Below are 19,142 nucleotides of genomic sequence, written 5' to 3' on the forward strand. Positions count from 1 at the left end.
GAGAGAGAGAGAGAGAGAGAGAGAGCGAGAGAGCGAGCGCGTGAGCAGGGGAGAGTTAGAGAGAGAGGGAGACACAGAATCCGAAGGCTCTAGGCTCTGAGCTAGCTGTCAGCACAGAGCCCGACATGGGGCTTGGACTCACAAACAGCGAGATCCTGACCTGAGCCAAAGTCTGATGCCTAACTGGCTGAACCCCCCAGACACCCCCAGGCATCCTTTTTTAAAATTTTTAAAAAAGTCTTTAAGTAATCTCAACACCTAATATAGAGCTTGAACTCACAAACCTAACAGCCCAAGGTCAAGAGTTGCATGCTCCTCTGACTGAGCCAGCCAGCTGCCCCTGTTCACAAGTTTTTATGGCTTCATGCTTCTCTTGGACAGCATTCCGGTTAGACATTACATTAAACTAAACACAGTGGACCTTTGATCCAGTAAAATCCTGTTTTCAGATTTGAATTATTGTTCTTTCCGATACTTGATTTGTGGGGGTGGCAAACTGTTCAAATTAATTAGAAATGTGGATCCAACTACACATAGAAATTCATTCCATACTTTAACTTGGGTCCTTTTTCACTCTTTGCTTATTATTCTGAGTGGCAGTGTTTGTTTTAACTTCTTGTGCCATCACAAGAAATTACAATCAATGAACCTCTTGTGCGATTTATCTTATTTTTGAGAATTGCATTTGAAGAAGAAAATGGAAACTTAATATATGAAGCAAGGTAGTAATATAAATGTGATGAAATATACTGTTAGAATAACTGATCACCCTTGTAAGAACACACACAGCCTTTAGGAATAAAATTTCTGTTTCTGTAAGTGATGGTTAATATTGAATATCACTTTGAGTTATAATTAGAGGTTTTGGTGAAAATGGGTGTGGTTAGAAGAGAGGAAACAGAAAAGAGGCAAAAATTTATAGAATTGAGGTAACCTTAGTGGAGGAGAGAAAATGCTGGAAGATGGAAAGAGTAGGCTATAATAGCAATAGATCCTTGAAAGTTTGTCACATTGGCAAGAGATTTGACTTTTTTTCCCCTAATGTTTATTTATTTGGGATGGGGGAGTGCAGAGAGAGAGAGAGGAGAGAGAATCCCAAGCAGGCTCTTCACTGCCAGTACAGAGGTCTGTGCTGTGCTCCATCCAACGAACTGTGAGGTCATGACCTGAGCCAAAATCAAGAGTTGGATTCTTAACGACTGAGCCACCGAGGTGCCCCAAGAAATTTGACTTTTTTAAAGAGCTAGATCCATTAGGTAGCTGTTAGAGAGAGGTACAGTTTGATTGCCTAAAAGGAAGAAGTTAGAGTTCCTCAAAAACAGTAATAGTTCCCCGGGAATATGAGATTTATGTGGTTTTTTTTTTTTTACGATCGACTTTTGCTCTTTAGTTTGATATAAAGCCAAGTATGTTTTAATTTTACTTTGCATTGACTGAACATTTAATTTTCTGTCTTAAATTTAAAATCTGAAATAAAATTGATCATGTCTTCATCACTATGTTTCTTCTTCCTTTTATCTATTACTTAAAATTCATTTCATTATTATTTCTGAAGCCCATTGCTTATTTCACTTAAAATACAAACCTTGGATCAAGACTAAAACAGTTTTTAATCTTTGAATCTTTTAAAATTTAACTTCATGTCTATGCTCTTATAATGGGCTTCTCTTTTCAAGGTCAGGGATATTTGGTTCTATTCAGTATACCTTTTTTCTGGAAATCTGCCTGCCAGAGCCCTCTGTCCTTGTCTTGTTCCTGTCTGGGCTTGCAATTCTCTTGACCTGTTGAACATCTGTCATCCCTGAGTAGTTTGACTGTACTCCTTAGTAGAGCTGTTATTTTTCTGTATTTCATCTGTTCCCTCTTAATGACATCTTAAGTAAGTTTTTGGTCATATCATATTTGAGTAATAATTTGCTTTTATTTGAATATCATTTTTTCTTAAAACTTTAAGGCATTATTTCTTAGCCTTTTAGCATCTAGTATTGTGGATAGGTTGCCTGATTCTTGTATGAGACTTGATTTATTAGGTGGCCATTCCTGCATTCCTGCTTTAGGATCTTTGCTGTAATCTTTTGATGTTTCGTCTTTCATTTTTGCTGGGCCCTTGGTGGGTTTTCAGTTTGGAGAGTGATCTCTTAAACTCTGTGAAATTTTCTTGTTTTCTCTGCAACTTCTGGTAGACAGATTTCCCTTTCTAGATGAAGTTTTTTTTCATCTCTTTCTTGCATCTTTACCATCTTTTGTTTATGTCTTTTTAGAGATTCACTGCCATATTTTCCAGTATGGAAAGTATTTCTTTGAATACTTAATTTTGACAATTATATTACTGTTTCAAGAACTGTTATGTTTACTTTATGTTTATTATTATTATTATTATTATTATTATTATTATTATTATTACTAAGCTTTATATCCAGTGCGGGGCTTGAACTCAACCCTGAGATCAGAGTTGTGTGGTCTACCTACTGAGGCAGCCAGGTGCCCCTATTCATACCATCTTTAAATAGTATTCTTTTTGCCATAGGGTTATAGTGAGAATCTCTCTATAGTCTGAATTAGTTCTATTTGTATAGTTTGATTTTGCTGTGTTTTAGGCTTTTTCCAAATGTCTAATTATTTTTGATTTCTTGATGTTTAAAATGGGAGAAACATGAAATGTATGTCAGGTTTGCTGTGGGATAAGTGAGTGTAGCTAGATAGCCTGCCGTTATTTTGGGGAACCTCTAAATGCCAGGATGAGAAGGTGTTATCATTAGGTGTTCATTCAGTTTCAGTTTAGGGTTAAGAAAAGATTTTCTTGCTTGGAGTTCAGTGCTTTTCTATAAGCCTTATTGGGTGGTATTGATGTCAGAAGAAGGGATGAGGTTGACCTCTCAGTATGTTAGTCCTTAAGGTAATTCTTTATTTCTAGCCCAGGTCACTGCCAATACCCTTTGTTGGGTGGGGTTGTTCCCTCTTAAGTTACAACTTCCTTTGGCTCTGGATGTAACTTTTTCATGCTCTGTTTCATTAATCTCTTCTGTCCAGGTTTTTTTTCATCTTTTAGGAAATGTGTTATAATCTTTTATCTGCTTTTGGGCTTCTTCTTACTCTTTGTTATTATGGGCTTTTACCTTTTATTTCTTTATCCTCATTTTAATGGGATTTAGGAAGCAATAGGAGATAAAATTTGGCCATATGGAGCCAGTGACTTTTTAAATTATAAGTCAGATAGAAAATTTCTGATACCCAGAAATTCCTTCTTAAGAATTTTGGAACCCTTAGTATCCAAAATGTATATATAACTTCCCAAACTCAACACCAGAAAAACAGATAACCCAGTGAAGAAATGAGCAGGACACATGAACAGACACTTTTCCAAAGAAGACCTCCAGATAGCCAACAGACACATGAAAAGATGTTCATCATCAGGGAAATACAAATCAAAACCGCACTGAGACACCACCTCACACTGGTTAGAGTGGCTAATATTAACAACTCAGGAAACAACAGATGTTGGTGAGGATTTGGAGAAAGGGGAACCCTCTTGCGCTCTTGGTAGGAATGCACACTGGTGCAGCCACTCTGGAAAACAGTGTGGAGGTTCCTCAAAAAATTAAAAATAGAATTACCCTACAACCCTACAACCTAGTACAATAGCACTACTAGTATTTATTCAAAGGATATAGGAGTACTGATTCATAGGGACATATATACTCCAGTGTTCTAGCAGTACTATCAGCAATAGCCAGATTATGGAAAGAGCCCAAATGTCCATCACCTGATGAAAGGATAAAGATATGGTATATGTGTACAATGGAATACTACTTGGCAATGAGAAAGAATGAAATCTTGCCATTTACAACAACATGGATGGAACTGGAGGGTATTATGCTAAGTGAAATAAGTCAGAGAAAGACATGTATGTTTTCATTCATATGTGGAATTTGAGAAACTTCACAAAAGACCATGGGGAAGGGAAGGGGAAAAAATAGTTTGACTGAGAGAGGCAAAGCATAAGAGACTTTGAGGGTTTGTTCATGGAGAGGGGGTGCAGGGGAGGTGAAATGGGTGATGGGCATTGACGGAGGGCACTTGCTGGGATGAGCACTGGGTGTTGTATGTAACTGAAGAATCATGGGAATCTACTCCTGCAGCCAAGAGCATACTGTATATGCTGTATGTTAGCTAACTTGATGATAAATTATATTAAAAAAAGAATTTTGGAACTCTGCTATTATCTTGCCTTTGTGTTGAATTTTACCGTTACTTATTTCTTCTGTGCTGTTTGCACTTGTTCTCTCCTTTTTTAAGATTTCATAACCTATTAGTAGTATTAATCTTAATTGCTAGTTTTTTGTTAGTAATAAAGTTATTAAACTTCTCAGAGTTTGCAAGTGTTAGAGTTTTCCAAAGAACCAGTACGGGGGTGTGTGTGTGTGTGTGTGTGTGTGTGTGTGTGTGTGTGTGTGTGTGTGTTTTATTGGCGGGGGAGAGAGAGAGATAATGAAATTAAGATTGTTTTATTTTAAGAAATTGGTTTATGTGGGCTGGCAAGCCCAAAATCTGCAAGGTAGGCTGGTAGGCTGGAGACCCAGGGAAGAATTGATTTTGTATCTTGAGTCCGAAGTGTTTGAAGTCTGAAGACAGAATTCCCTCTTACTCAGGGGACCTCCATCTTTTTGCTCTTAAGGTCTTGAACCAATTTGATGGGGGGGGGGCATCCATGTTATGGAGGATAATCTGCTTTATTCAAAGTCTACTGGTGTAAATGTTAATTTCATCAAAAATATAGTTACAGTAACAGCCATTTTACCAAATAACTGGGCTCTGTCACATAATGAAGCTGGTACATATTAACCATCAGAGCAAGGTACCAAAGTCTCAGAACATGATTGATTGATTGTTCTTTGAACTATTACTGCTAGTTTATATATGTTGTCATGAAACTACTTTTAATCTCAGAGCTTCATGAGTTTGCAGGCAGAGGCAGCTTTTAAAGCCCCCTAGGTCTGTTTTTTTTTTTTTTTTTAAATAAGGCATATATAAAGGAAGTTGATAGAATAGCTAATATGTATGGATGTTAATGTAACAGGTACTGCACAAAAGTACCTGGCCAGCTTTCTCTCATTAACTTCACAAAAACCTTAAAAGCTGTAAATAATTATTAATCCCCTTTTATATCTAAATTGAAGTTTTGAGATTTGTTAAGTAATTTTGCAAATTCACTAATAAGTGACTAGAAAAGATTCTCAGTCTTCCTGCCTTCAAGTACATTAGTGCTCTTGAGATCAAGGCTCTAAACTGTATCCCAAATTTCATTGGCTTTATAGTTAACAAAATTAGGATGAGGAGTGATTTTCTTTAAGTTCCATTTTTCAAGGATCAAAGGGGAGAGTTGTTTTTTCCTTTGAAAGAATATATGCATTTGTACGAGAGATTTATGAATGCCTGATATGGCTCTTCATTATAAAAGACCACATTAAAACAATTTTTTTAATGTTTTTTATTTATTTTTGAGAGAGAGACTGCGCGAGCAGGGGAGGGTCAGAGAGAGAGGGAGACACAGAATCCAAAGCAGGCTCCAGGCTCTAGGCTCTGAGCTAACTGTCAGCACAGAGCCCTACACAGGGCTTGACCCCACAAACCGTGAGATCATGACCTGAACCGAAGTTGGATGCTCAACTGACAGCCACCCAGGTGCCCCTAAAGACCACATGTTTTAGAGATAGTTACTGGCCAGTCTAACTTCTCATTTTGCAGTTGAAGAAATTGAGACTTAAACATTAATTTAAAGAAATTTTGTTAAAAGTGAGTTGTTTTGGTTTTATTATTGAGTGTGTTTCCCATCAAGTTGTGTTTAGTTTCTGTTTTTGGAGCTTAAAGTTTATCATGGAAATAATTTTTTTTCTGATGTTTTGAGGATGCTTAGTAAGTCTAGTTACTTATTTAACATTCACTTACTGGGAGAGGTGGTCTCCCATAGGTCTTCTGTGTTACTGAACATTCCTGCCGAGTGTGCCAAGAATGAAAGCTCTTATCACTGCCTTGATTCCTTCTTACCTACCTCTTTTCTTCCCAGCTGAATTCCTTTTAGCCTCATTTCTTTATCTATGAGTTTCTTCTCCAGAATTAACTGCTTACTCTATTTTTAATCAAAATTTATTTCTATACCTTGTCTGTGATTTCAGTTCAGAATTTAAGCAGGTAAGCTTATCCCATTATATCTAGTTAATTTAAACATGATTGATAAGTTGTTAATAGTTCCAGAACTGTTTATATCATTGGGGTGCTTGGATGGCTTAGTTGGTTAAGTAGCCTACTCTTGATTTAGGCCCAGGTCATGATCTCACAGTTCATGAGATTGAACCCTGAGTTGGCTTTGTGCTTACAGCTTGGGATACTCTCTCTCCCGCTTCTCTGTGCACATGTTTGAGCACGTGCGCTCTCTCTTGCTCTCAAACATTTTAACAGAAGAACTATTTATATGATTAAAAGAGGATGTTTTCTAGTGTAAATGATTTTTGCTGCTATTGAGTGTTTGTACATTTTAATGTGGGTAAAAAAGTTTTTTCTAGTGTATGTGGGTACAAAGCTTTTTGTACTGTATGTGATGGGTAGTCTTTGGGCAGGAAGGCCAATATCCTAGGATTTTGCAGTTTAAAAGACTAGAGTTCTCGATATGACTGTTTAATGTGGCAGCAATTTGATCAAATATACTTATTTCTCATAATCAGAATATTTGTTATAAGATTTACAAATGATATTTACTTATTTTATCAACATGAGATGGTTTATGGACAGTTTTTTAATCTTTAAAGCAGTGGATTATTCTAATTTTGATATAAAGAAAATCAAGGATTCTTGAGATTTGGTTCTTGACTTTGGTTTTGATTTTCTGTTCCTTTGTTTAATTAATCCTATAATTTTTATTCTTATCATTTTTTCCCATGGAAGAAAAATGAGTAAAGAGCTATCTCTAAGCCCTTTATTTTGCTATGTCTTGAGGATGTTGACCAAAAGGAATTCTTGAGGGCTGGATCTGCAGTTTTTATGGGATCTCAATGGTGAGACAGTTCGACTGACTGTTAGTGGCTCAGGAGAGAGAGAAGCTTGTTTTAGGGCCCGGTTGCTGGCCCATCTTCCCTGTCTTCGGGATTGCTGTACCTGCCAGCCAGAGAAGTTAATTCCTTGGCAGTGGCAGATTCCTGTTATTAGAGCATTAGAAATGTCTAATTACCTGGATTTCCCAAATCATAGACCTAGGCATCCTTAGCCTATTGCCTGATCTCAGAAATACTTCCTTGTTCCAGGCTCTGTTTTTCCTCTAGGTTGTTGCTGTGATGGATTGGTTCTAATGAATTGTGACTTACTGGGGCATCTTAATGAAGTAAGTTCAGCTGGGAATGACAAGAAAACTCCAAATAACAGTGGTATGAAGAAACATTTATTTCATTATATAGAAGCTCAGAAGAAGGTGACTGAGAGTTGGTGTGGACCTCCAGTGTCAGGGACCTAAGCTTCTGACACTTGTGCTATCTACCTTATGCTATCATGTATGTCCCTAAATTCAGGTTCATCTCATAGTTTGAGATCGCTTCTCCAGTATCCAACTAGAAGTTGGAGTTTTAGTCAGTAAAAGAGAAAAAGGGAAAGGAGGGTATGCCCCCTGCCCCTTTATGATTGTAGCCTGAGAGTTGCATGTACCATTTCTTCTTTCATAACTTGGTGGCCATAGCTAGCAGTAACGCACATTGAAAAGTGTTGTCTTTATTTTGGGTGACCAATAAATACTCAGCTAAACAGCAAATTCTAGTGCATGAGGAAAGGTGACTTTCAAGCACAGATTCTGTAGTTCAGTCTGGAGAGGTTAAGATCAGGACTTTTTTTTCTTGGTAAGCTGACCTCAGCATACAGGTTATCCTTAGAGGTTTGATTACCAGGCTTGTTTTCAGAGTTGATTCTGCTTCACTCATCAAAGACTTTTCTAGGCTGCATTCTCTATTTCTTACCCCTAACTAATGGAACTTGGGTTAGTTCATAAAATTTCGGGTCTCTGTTCATTGATCATGATTGTCTGCTTTTATCAAAAAGTTCAAGGGAGATTGAATTCTTGTATTGTTTCACTCTGAAGTTGGGGTGGGTGTCAGAATTGCTACTTCTATATCTGAGGCTTCATTTAACTAAGGTAATGGTGTCCAACCTTGACACATGTTTATCAGTAAGACATTTTACTTGTATGTGTATTGATTACTTGTCCTACTGTACTAATGTCGATTATATAATATATATAATAGATACTTTAAGCTATAGATAACAAATAATATTTATACTTTAAAAATTATTGTCCATTATACAAGAAAGTTTTTGGAGTGCAGTATGATTGATTATACTTAATTATTTCTGAAAATTTCATCTTCATATAAAAACAGTGTTTTATATTTTGTTTCCAAGTTGAGTTTATTTTGATGCTTGATTTCAGTGGCTCTTCTGGATGGAAGCCATAATTCAAGAAAAAGACACGTGTTTACGTGGAAGAAGTTCACTATAGTTTCTACAGAACAAATTATAATCCTAGATTTTTGTTCCTTACCTATCAGGTATACAAAGGCTTTTATTGCAGCTAAACTAGAACATTTTTGCCATCTTCAGTGTGTCTGTTATTTTAAACCAATAGGAAGTTACTACCTTTTAAAATTTTTGCTATTTGAACTGAGAACTCACTGAATCTTTTTATCTGGCAAAATTTTAAAGTGTGCAGATAAGAGTTCTTTTAGGTGCCAAATTTCATTTTTAGTACAAATTACATAATAATGGAAGTATTTCTGAACATGTTTTCTTAGACCAAGTTTTTTTATCTTTTTTCTTTTAATTCCAGTGTAGTTAACATATGATGTTATATTTCAGGTATACAATATAGTGATTCAACAATTCCATATATCCAGCCAGTGCTTATCACAAGTGTATTCCTTCACCCCCACCACCTGTTTCACCTATTCCCCTCATCTACCACCCCGCTGGTAACCATCAGTTCTCTATAGTTGAGAGTCCGTTAGCTCAAGTTTCTTTTTGAAAAGCAAGTAATTTCTTTATTACTCAGTGTTACCTTTTATCAAAAAAGGACAGATTAAAGGTGCTTATTTTTTTCGTATAACATATTGCTTAAAACTGCTTGTAATAGAAAAGGCCAGTATGTTGTAACACTTGTCTCTTTTATAAAACATTTGTGTTACTTAAAAAAATGTGTAATTCATCCTTAACAGTTCCTAAGGACTTTGCTGTGAATTAATGGAAAACTTCTCTGTAATATACAGATTTTAATAGTCCTTTCCCATTTTTTGAAAATTATTATAAACAGTCCACTCTTTCTAAAGTTTTTTTTTTTAATATAAAAAGAACTATGTTGATGACATCCTGTAACAATGCAAAATGTTGAAGGCAGACAAGTGGTTTAAAGGTGCCCAGTGCCACCACTTTACGGAATTCTCACTCTTGTCTCAGGATATTTCTCTTTAGATAAATTGTGACTGACATGAATCGAGCAAGGATACTAGTGTCAGTTTGATTAAATATTGGTAAAGTTTAATTTCTTTTTAGTTTTTGGATAACTGTTAGTATACATAATAATATTTCATTCCTGGACAGAGATTGTGTTTATACCCCATTATGTCTGTATACCTCCTTAAGAGACCATCTGCTTAGTGTACACTTAAAGTCTAATGGAAGTTGTTATAAGGGTGTCTGTTGAAATAGTATTTTATTTGGAGGCAGTACCTTTTTAATGTATACTGACCATTTTTTCATATTTTTCTTTTTAAAGACTTTTGATAAATACCTGGCAAACTTTGACTTTTAAGCTTCATAAAATGTAAATAATTGTAACTCATTCTGGGTACTTACATTATTCTTGACTTCATCTTAGTTTCTGTCCCATCTTTTTCTTTAGTTTTCCTTACTTTTTTTCTTTTTACATATTAGCTTACATCGTCTTTTATAAGGCTAAATCTGTTTTGGAACAAAGTGGGTTATAAATAAATGTATGCTGTTAGATACCTGATTAAGGGTATATTTTATTTTGAGCTTCTCTTTTTTTTTCTTTTTAAAGATTTTATTTTTAAATTTATACCTAATATGTGGCTTGAACTTAAAACCCTGAGAACAAGAGTTGCACACTCTACCAACTGAGCCAGCCAGGTGCCCCACTCTTCTTTTTTTTTTTTTCCCCTAAAAATTAAAGTTTGTATTTTGAAAATTTAAAACCTGCTGAAACAGGAAGAATAATACAGTATACACACACTTACAGTATTTACCATCACCAAGGTATAGCTATTAATGTTTGCTGTATTGGCTGAATCCATTTATCAGTTTGCCAGATGATCCACCCACTCCTTCCATCTAATCGGTTTAATTTAATCATGCATCTCCAGAAAAAAGATTTCTACATGATAGTGTTATAAACACACCCGAAAAATAGATAATTCTCTAAAATCTAATATCCTGTCCATAGTCACTTGTCCACAAAATATCATTTTCATTTGGCTTGTTCAAATGAAGATGTAATCCAGGGACTTAAGTGTTGTATTCAGTTCTGTTTCCGGAGCCTCCAGTATTCTCCAGTGAGAATGATTTTTTTTTTTTTTTTTTTTGAAAAAATAAGACCGAATATTTCTTTTTTTTTTTTTTTTAACTTTTTAAAAAATTTTTTAATGTTTTATTTATTTTTGATACAGAGAGACAGAGCATGAGAGGGGGAGGGGCAGAGAGAGAGAGAGAGGGAGACACAGAAACGGAAGTAGGCTCCAGGCTCAGAGCCAGCTGTCAGCACAGAGCCTGATGCGGGGCTCGAACCCACGAACGTGAGATCTGACCTGAGCTGAAGTCGGAGGCTTAACTGACTGAGCCACTCAGGCGCCCCTAGACCGAATATTTCTTAAGAATGTTGTAAGTTTTGGATTTTTAATATCGTTTCTTTGTGGTGATAGTTAGCTTGTTCTGTTCCTTTTATGCCCTGCAAATTGGAAGTTAGATTTAAAAGCTTAATTGGATTCAGGTTAAACACTTTGGCAAGATTCCTTCATAAGGGAATTTGTGTGGTTAATATTATATCCCATCAAGAAGTCTTAACAGTGTTAGGTTTTGATATTAAATTCAATTACTGGATTTGGCAAAAGCCAAAACTCTACTTCCTAAATACTTGAGATAGCAAGTAATCTGTAGAGATACAACTTTGGCAAAATGAAAATATTAGTTCTTTATTGGCCTTTTTTCTAATGGTTTTATGCATCCATTGATGATACTTGGTAGAATCAATTGTAGCAAAGTGATGACTTTTTAATTCTATCTTTTCTTTTATATTTATTTGTTGGGTATTACCTGGTTATTCTGAACTACATTCCTATTGAAGAGGCAGACTAAAGGAAAGAAGTAACATTTGATTATCAGTTTCCAGATCACATCCAGTGCCAGAGGTGACAGATTATTTTTTTTGCTCTTTCCTTTTAGATTGTCGTAATGGTTGCATAGATTTTAAAAATACATTAATCGTGTTACTCTCTTTTTTTTATGCTTAACTTGCCCCAGATGTAATTAGTGAGATGGATGGAGTACCTTTAAATGTGTGTATTCATGTCCAGTTGTATACATTTATGCAGGGAGAATTATATATGTTGGCATTGTGGAGTGCTTCTTAAAGCACTTACTGATTTTTCTTTTAATTCGGAGATTAAGGATTATTTAAGTTTTGGCCTTAGAACCATATTTTCCTATTTACATGTATAATTACAGTCAATTTCTTTATGAAAGATTTCCTCATAAGCAGCTGTACAAATGTACATCTAATGTGTAAAAAGAGGTCATTTTGAGAGACAGAGACAGCACGAGCAGGGGAGGGTCAAAGAGAGAGGGAGACACATAAGTTAGCTTTTAACTGATGATTGAATTATCTTAGGAAATTATTTTATCATTCATTAGTAGTGATATCCTTAGGGTACTATTTTAGTAGGGGAGGCTTTTGGTTCCTACATTAATTGGGCCTGAGGCAAATATACTTGGGGAAAAAAAATTTTTTGATGATGTATCTTTCCTTTTAAAATAATGTTTTTGGAACTATCTGTATCTTTCTCAAGCATCTAATATCTTCTGTCTAATCTCAGGAAAATGACATTGTTAGAAATAAATTAAATAAAAGCAAGAGGGTACATGCTTGTAAATTAAGGTGTGTGTGTGTGTGTGTGTGTAACACAAACAAAAATAAATTTTACTAAAGTAGGTTTTCACTGAAGCCTGCTATTTACTTTTCCTTATGAAGGGCCCTACCATTAGAATCCTAACTGAAATGGACTTGGGTGATTGGAATCATCCAGTCCAAATTGCTTATCCAAATTCCTCAATCCAGAGAGCCCAGTGAGACTTACTGAAATAATAGAAAGTGTGTACTGACTCGTAAACCTACATTATGAAATGGAAGGAGATATGTTTCACTATATGTACAGTTGCCTGAAGACTAAATACATAAAGCATTAATTCTAATTTGCTCATTAAATCAAAACCTTTAGGTATATTTTTTGTCAGGCATTTTTATGTTCTCTTCTTGTGTTTTTTGGGTTCTAATAATTCTTTTATATGGTCTAAATTTATTGCAGAGTTGACACTTTTATCAAGGTTATATCTTTTAAAAACATTTTGGTGTTACTGAGGTATAATTGGCATATAAAATTGTAAGATATTTAGAGTGTATATCATGGTGATTTGATATAGATATACTTTGTGAAAGGATTCCCCCATCATGTTAATTAGTATATCATCACATCACATATTCATCTTCATATTCACATATTTGATGAGAACATTTCACTTCTAGCAAGTTTCAGTTAATGCAATAAAGTGGTATCAATTACAGACATCATGTTTTACAGTAGATCTTCAGACTATATTCATTGTATAGCTGGGAGTTGTACCCTTTTACCCACCTCAACCTCTTTCTATTTCCTCCACCCCGTGGCCCTTGGCAACCACATTTTTATACTCTGTTTTTATAAGAGTATTATTTGACTTTTTTTTGATTCCACAAATAAGTGATACTGTGTAGTAGTTGTCTTTCTCTTTTTTTTGGCTTATTTCACGTAGCATAGTATCTTCAAGGTCTGTCCATGTAATTCCAAATGGCAGGAGCTCCTTTCTCATGGCTGTATAATATTTGTGTGTGTGTGTGTGTGTGTGTGTGTGTGTGTGTGTGTGTGTGTGTGCATGCACATATACCACATCTTTATAGATTGATCTATTAATGGACACTTCAGTTTCTATATTTTGGCTATTGTGAGTAATGCTGCAAACATGGGAGTATAGGTATGTCTCTGATACCTGTTTTCATTTGATTTGGTATTTACCCAGAAGTGGGGCTTACTGGATCATATGGTAGTTCTATTTTAAGTATTTTGAAGAACCTCCATACTCTTTTCTGTGGTGCCTATACTAGTTTACATTCATACCAACAGTGCGTAAGGATTCCCTTTTCTCCATATCTTCACTAGTATTTGTTATTTTCCTGTCTTTTTGAAGGTAGCCATACTAACAGGTGTGAGGTGGTATTTCATCACGGTTTTGATTTGCATTTCCCTGATAATTAGGGATGTTGAGCAACTTTTCATATACCTGGCCATTTGGCCATTTATTTGTATACTTTATTATTATTATTTAATTATTTTTAATGTTTATTTTTGAGAGAGAGAGAATATGAGTGGGGGAGGAACAGAGAGAGAGGGAGACATAGAATCTGAAGCAGGCTCCAGGCTCTGTACTGTCAGCACAGAGCCTGATGTGGGTCTTGAACCCACAGACTGAGATCTCATGACCTGAGCCAAAGTCAGACGCTTAACTGACTGAGTCACTCAGGTGCCCCATATTTGTATGTCTTTGGAATAATGTCTTTTCAGTTCCTCTGCCTATTATTTCATTGGCTTGTTTGTTTGCTGTTGAGTTGTGTGAGTTCTTTATATACTTTGGGTATTAACCCCTTATCAGATACATGATACGCAAATATTTTTTCCCATTCTGTAGGTTGCGATTGCATTGTGTTGATAGTGTCCTTTGCTGTAAAGTAGCTTTTAGTTTAGTGTAGTTCCACTTGTGTATTTTTGCTTCTGTTGTCCTTGTTTTTGGCGACAAAGCAAAATATTTTTTGCCAAATTGATATAAAGAGCCTACCCTCTTTATATTCTTCCAGGAGTTTTATGATTTCATGTCTTATGTTCCAGTCTTTAATTTGTTTTGAGTTGATTTTTGTGTATGGTGTGAGATAGAGGTCCATTTTCATTCTCTTGCATGTGGCTATCCCAGTTTTCTCCATTGTATATTCTTGGTGCTGCTGTCAAAAATTGACTATATATGCATTGGTTTATTTCTGGGTTCTCTATTTTATTCTACTGATCTATGTGTATTTTTGTGCCAGCACAGTATTGTTTTGATTGCTATCGCTTTGTAATGTAGTTTGAAATCAGGGAGCGTGGTACCTCTAGCTTTGTTGTTTTTTCTCAAGATTGCTTTGGCTATTTGGGGTCTTTGGTGATTCTGTACAAATTTTAGGATTGATTGATTGTTTCTGTGAAAAATGCCATTGGAATTTTGATAAGGATTGCATGGATCTATATATAGATTGCTTTGAGTAGTTTGGGAATTTCAACATTAATTCTTCTAATCCATGATGGAATATCTATTTATTTTTATCTTTCTTTCATCAGTGTCTTATAGTTTTCAGTGTATAGATCTTTCACGTCCTTTGTTAAATTTACTAAGTGTTTTTTTCTTTTTGATGCAGTTGTAAGTGGTAGATAGAGACTTTAACAGTTCTACTCTTAAGAAGTTTTAGTTCCTTTGAATATATCCTGAAAAAAAGCTACTTACTATTTTTATCTTTTTGAGTGAGTAGACATTTTGTTTTTGTTTGGTAGTTCCATGGTGGGATACTTCTGATCTTTGTTCTCTAACCGTTTAGTGTTCTTACTTCTGAGTTCTGCAAGATCTGCACTAGGATGGAGCAGAGGTGTTTTATTCTGTTTCTTTTGCTTTTTAAGGGTAATTCCATGATAAGAGTCTAGTTTAAGGTGGAGATTCTAATCTCTCGAGATAGAAACTTGGGAACAGTAACAATTGTGTGTACTTCCATGCAGTTGTTAATTTAAACTGCTTAAGGTTGAACACTATGTTTTAGCTGTGTTCAAGGAATTAGGGATATGTTAGAAAGCATAATGACAAATTCCTGCTCTATGGAGTTTACATTTTATTTAATATTGTGTATAGTACTATTAAAACCCTTTTCCTGGGGTATTACAGATTCAGGGTGTTAGTCTTACCTACTGAAAAATGTGTAATCTTCTAAGAACTTTTAGCTTGGCCTCATTTGTTTTTCATTTCCTATTGTTATTTGAGTAAAAGCAAACCAAATTTTATAGAACAGAGTGCATAATTGGGATCTGATTCATTGAAATGGGAAACTCAGTAAATAATGGTAAGAACCATATTAGAAGATGGTTAAGTTGCATTTTTTTCAAATGATTCTTGTTTTATGGCACCATTCTCATTAAATACCATTCCAGGCATCAGCAGCTTATGGTGTGGCTCCACAATTGTGAACAATAATAACTTGCTTTGGTATAAAAGTGGTTGGTACTATTTGTTCATTTAATAAATATTTATTGCATACCCATCAGGTACCAGACTCATTCCAGAGTACAGTACAGAAACTATACTGGAGGGTACAGTTTTGTTTGAGACAAATAAGGCCCCTGTCCTCACAGAGCTCACAAAAAATGGAAAGTGATAGAGAGTTTCTGGTTGTTTGGTGGTGGAGGTCATGGTGTATTTGAGTCGGGGTGGTCAGAGGAAGCATCTCTGTGAAGGTGGCATTAAAAGTGGCAATGTTCGAGGGCTGCCTGGGTGGCTAAGTTGGTTAAGGGTCTGACTCTTGATTTTGGCTCAGTTCATGGGATTGAGCCCCACATCGGGCTCTGCACTAACAGCACAGAACCTGTTTAGGATTCTGTCTCCCTTTCTCCCTGCCCCTCCCCATTCTCTCTTAAAATAAATAAACAAACTTAAAAACAAATTGAGGTATTTGTAGAGACGTGTAGTGGCCAGCCTTTTGAAGATCCTGGATTCCTGCATAAGTAAAGTACCTTCCATGTAGAGAAATATCGGATGGAAAGTATGCCTTGATTTAAGTGGTGTTTAGTTAATCCTTTTCTCAGATTAAAGTAATCCACTGTTAATAAATAGCTCCAGTATCCCCTTGGGTTACGTGATTACATTCAAATTTAGTTTTTTACCCAGGCGAGTCTCTAATTGGTACAATATGTAAACGAACTGGGCGGCAAAGATTTTCCCATGTGCTGTCCCACCAAAAAAAGAAAAAAACCTAAGAAATAAAAATAAAATTTAGATGACCAAAAACAGTCTTTAAGCAACTAAGTTATCCTTAGTACTCCCTACACACTTGAGATCGTATTAACAGTGTTGACCTGCTCACTGTAAGTTTTCCAGATTTGGCCAGTGGATGGCCAGGTGCCTCTTCTCTGTGCTTGTTTTTAGAAGCATTGGATGGAGCTAATCCATTTGAAAATTTGTTATGTGCATTTTGATATTTTTTATAATTTTATAATAAATATTTCCTGGCAGTTAAAAAAACTTTCTTACGATTTTAGCCCTTATATCCTGTATTTAGGTACATATTTAGATATTTATGAAATTAGATTTTCATGTTTCAAGATTGTTTTATTTTGTTTTCCATGGTAATGATATGTAGTTAACACGACAAGATATCGACTCTGCGTTTTGTTTTATCTGTGCTTGGTAGAATGAAGGATATATATATATCCCTGTCAAAATCCTTACAGTTGAATTTCAGTGTTATCACTCATGATTTGTAAGGTCATTTTGTAATCATTTATATATATTTATCATATATTTGTATTACCCTATTCTTTTGCTCTTTGCTTATAGCACAGCTTCTGGTGTTCTTGTGTTCTCTCTCCCTAGCATCTTTTTTCCAAATTGTGTGACCTCTAAGCACTGGAATATCTCAGGGTTCAGATTTTAGGTATCTTCTCTATTTTCTACTCACTATTGTGTTGCTGTTATTCGATTTTATAACTTAAACTCCTTATAGGACACCTGGCTTGCTTGGTTGTCTCTTAATCTGAGGGTTGTAAGTTCGAGTCCCATGTGGGGCTCCTTGGTGGCTCAGTCAGTTGAGTGTCTGACTCTTGATTTCGGCTTTAGTCATGATCCCAAGGTCATGGTATAGAGTATCTTGTCGGGCTTGGTGCTGAGTGTGGAGCCTAAGATTCTCTTTCTCTCCTCAAATAAAATAAATAATTAAATAAAATCTTTAAAAAATACTCTTTATAGTTAAACTCATATATGTATCTTTAGTCTCAACTTCCGTCTAAACTCCAGACTCCTTTGTTAACATCTTTGGATGTCTAATGGGCATCTTAAGCTTAATGTCTAAAAGTGAACTCTTGAAGCCTACTTTCCTACTCTTCAGTTCTGTTGGTGCCACTTATTCCTATAGTATTTCCCATCTCTGTACATGGCAAGTCCTTTTGAATTGCTCACCAAAAAACTTTGAAGTGATTATTTTACTTACCTTTTCTTTCATATTTTTATATTTAGTTGGTCAGCAAATCTTGTTGGCTTCATTTTTAGGATATGTCCAGAATCTGGCTACTTGTGCTTCTCATTTTCTTCACTACCACTGTGGTTTTAGCCATTTCCATGTCTCACCTGGATTGTATCATTAGCCTGTAAGTGGCTCCCCAGTTTCTACCCTTTGGGATTTGTTACAGTCTGTTCTGAAAAGAGTACCAAAAATAGTCCTTTACAAAATTAAGTCATAATCATGCCTGTGTGTTCAGTGCTCTGGTCACTTTCTATTTCACACAAAGAAAAAAAATGCTGAAGTCCTTGTAGCTAGACCCTTCTTAATTTCTCCTGATGTCTCTGCAGTTTTATCTGGTCTTCTCCCCTTTACTTTCCCTAATCTAGCCACAGAGAGCTGTCCGCATTCTGTTCTGATATCCTAGGCATGTTCCTTCTTCAGGGTCTAGGTATTTGATATGTCTTCTAGAAAACTGTTGCTTGTTAAGAACCTTCCCTTCCCTTCCCCTCCCCTCCCCTTTTTTTCATTTTAGAGAGAGTGAGAGCATGAGAGTGGGGGAGGGACAGAGAGAGACAGAATCTGAAGCAAGTTCCAGGCTTTGACCTGTCAGTACAGAACTCCTTGTGGAACTTGAACCCATGAGCAGCGAGATCATGACCTGAGCCAAAATCAGATACTTAACTGACTGAGCTACCCTGGTACCCCTGTTCAAATTTTTCTTGCAGTCATCTCAGCAATGTCATTCCCAGACTTTTTCCAGCCTATATAGTACCTTTTTGGAAATTAGAAAAAGGCATCCTTCGGGGCACCTGTGTGGCTGGCTCATCGATTAAGCAACTTACTCTTGATCTTGGCTCAAGTCATGATTTCACAGTTAACTCAGTTCGAGCCCCATGTTAGGCTCTGCACTGACAGCGTAGAGCCTGTTTGGGATTCTCTCTCTCCCTCTCCCTCCTCTTGCGTGTGTGTGTGTGTGTGTGTGTGTGTGTGTGTGTGCGCGCGCGCGCGCGCGCTTGCTTGTGTTGCATTCTCTCTCTCTCTCTCTCTCTCTCTCTAATAAACTTACAAAAAAAAAAAAAAAAAAGAGGCATCCTTTTCTTCTGTGCAAGGTTGGAGAGCAGACAGAAGCCTGGATTTCAGTCTTTACTTTTCCTTTGGGTTAGAAACTGTTGTGCAGTAAACAACCAGTACAAGTATCCCTGGCTTTCCTTGGCTATTTATTAAATTACAGGCTATCCTTTATTCCTCTCTTCACGCTATTACTGTTTCCTTTTCCTTTTAATTGTTAAGACTTATCATCTAACATGGTGTACATTTGTCCCACCCTCATTTTAAAATGAAGTTTTATGGAAACATGTTTTTAAAAATTTTGTACTTTATGGAAAACATCAAAGCAGTGAAGAATAGTGTAATGAGCCTCAGTGTTTCTGCTACTTAGCTTAAACAGCTAATAGTTGGTTTTATTTCATTTATACCCCACTCCTCCTTAACCTGCCCACACTCCAGG

At 36.0% G+C, this 19,142-nt stretch overlaps 1 protein-coding gene across 5 annotated transcripts in view; it reads left to right on the top strand.

The window, feature by feature from the left end:
- Nucleotides 1-19,142, top strand: part of PHF3 (PHD finger protein 3) — an 81,983-nt gene that overhangs the window by 15,699 nt on the left and 47,142 nt on the right. Inside the window, exon 1 of one of the 5 annotated variants that reach the window (XM_029944062.1) lies at nucleotides 11,428-11,450. The exons of the other annotated variants lie outside the window; for them this stretch is intronic. The gene's annotated coding sequence lies outside the window, so the exon portion shown is untranslated. Of the gene's footprint in view, nucleotides 1-11,427; nucleotides 11,451-19,142 lie in introns of those variants that run through there. 5 annotated transcript variants of the gene reach the window in all.

The sequence above is a fragment of the Suricata suricatta genome, chromosome 7, assembly GCF_006229205.1.
Source record: "Suricata suricatta isolate VVHF042 chromosome 7, meerkat_22Aug2017_6uvM2_HiC, whole genome shotgun sequence".
Classification (NCBI taxonomy): Eukaryota; Metazoa; Chordata; class Mammalia; order Carnivora; family Herpestidae; genus Suricata; species Suricata suricatta.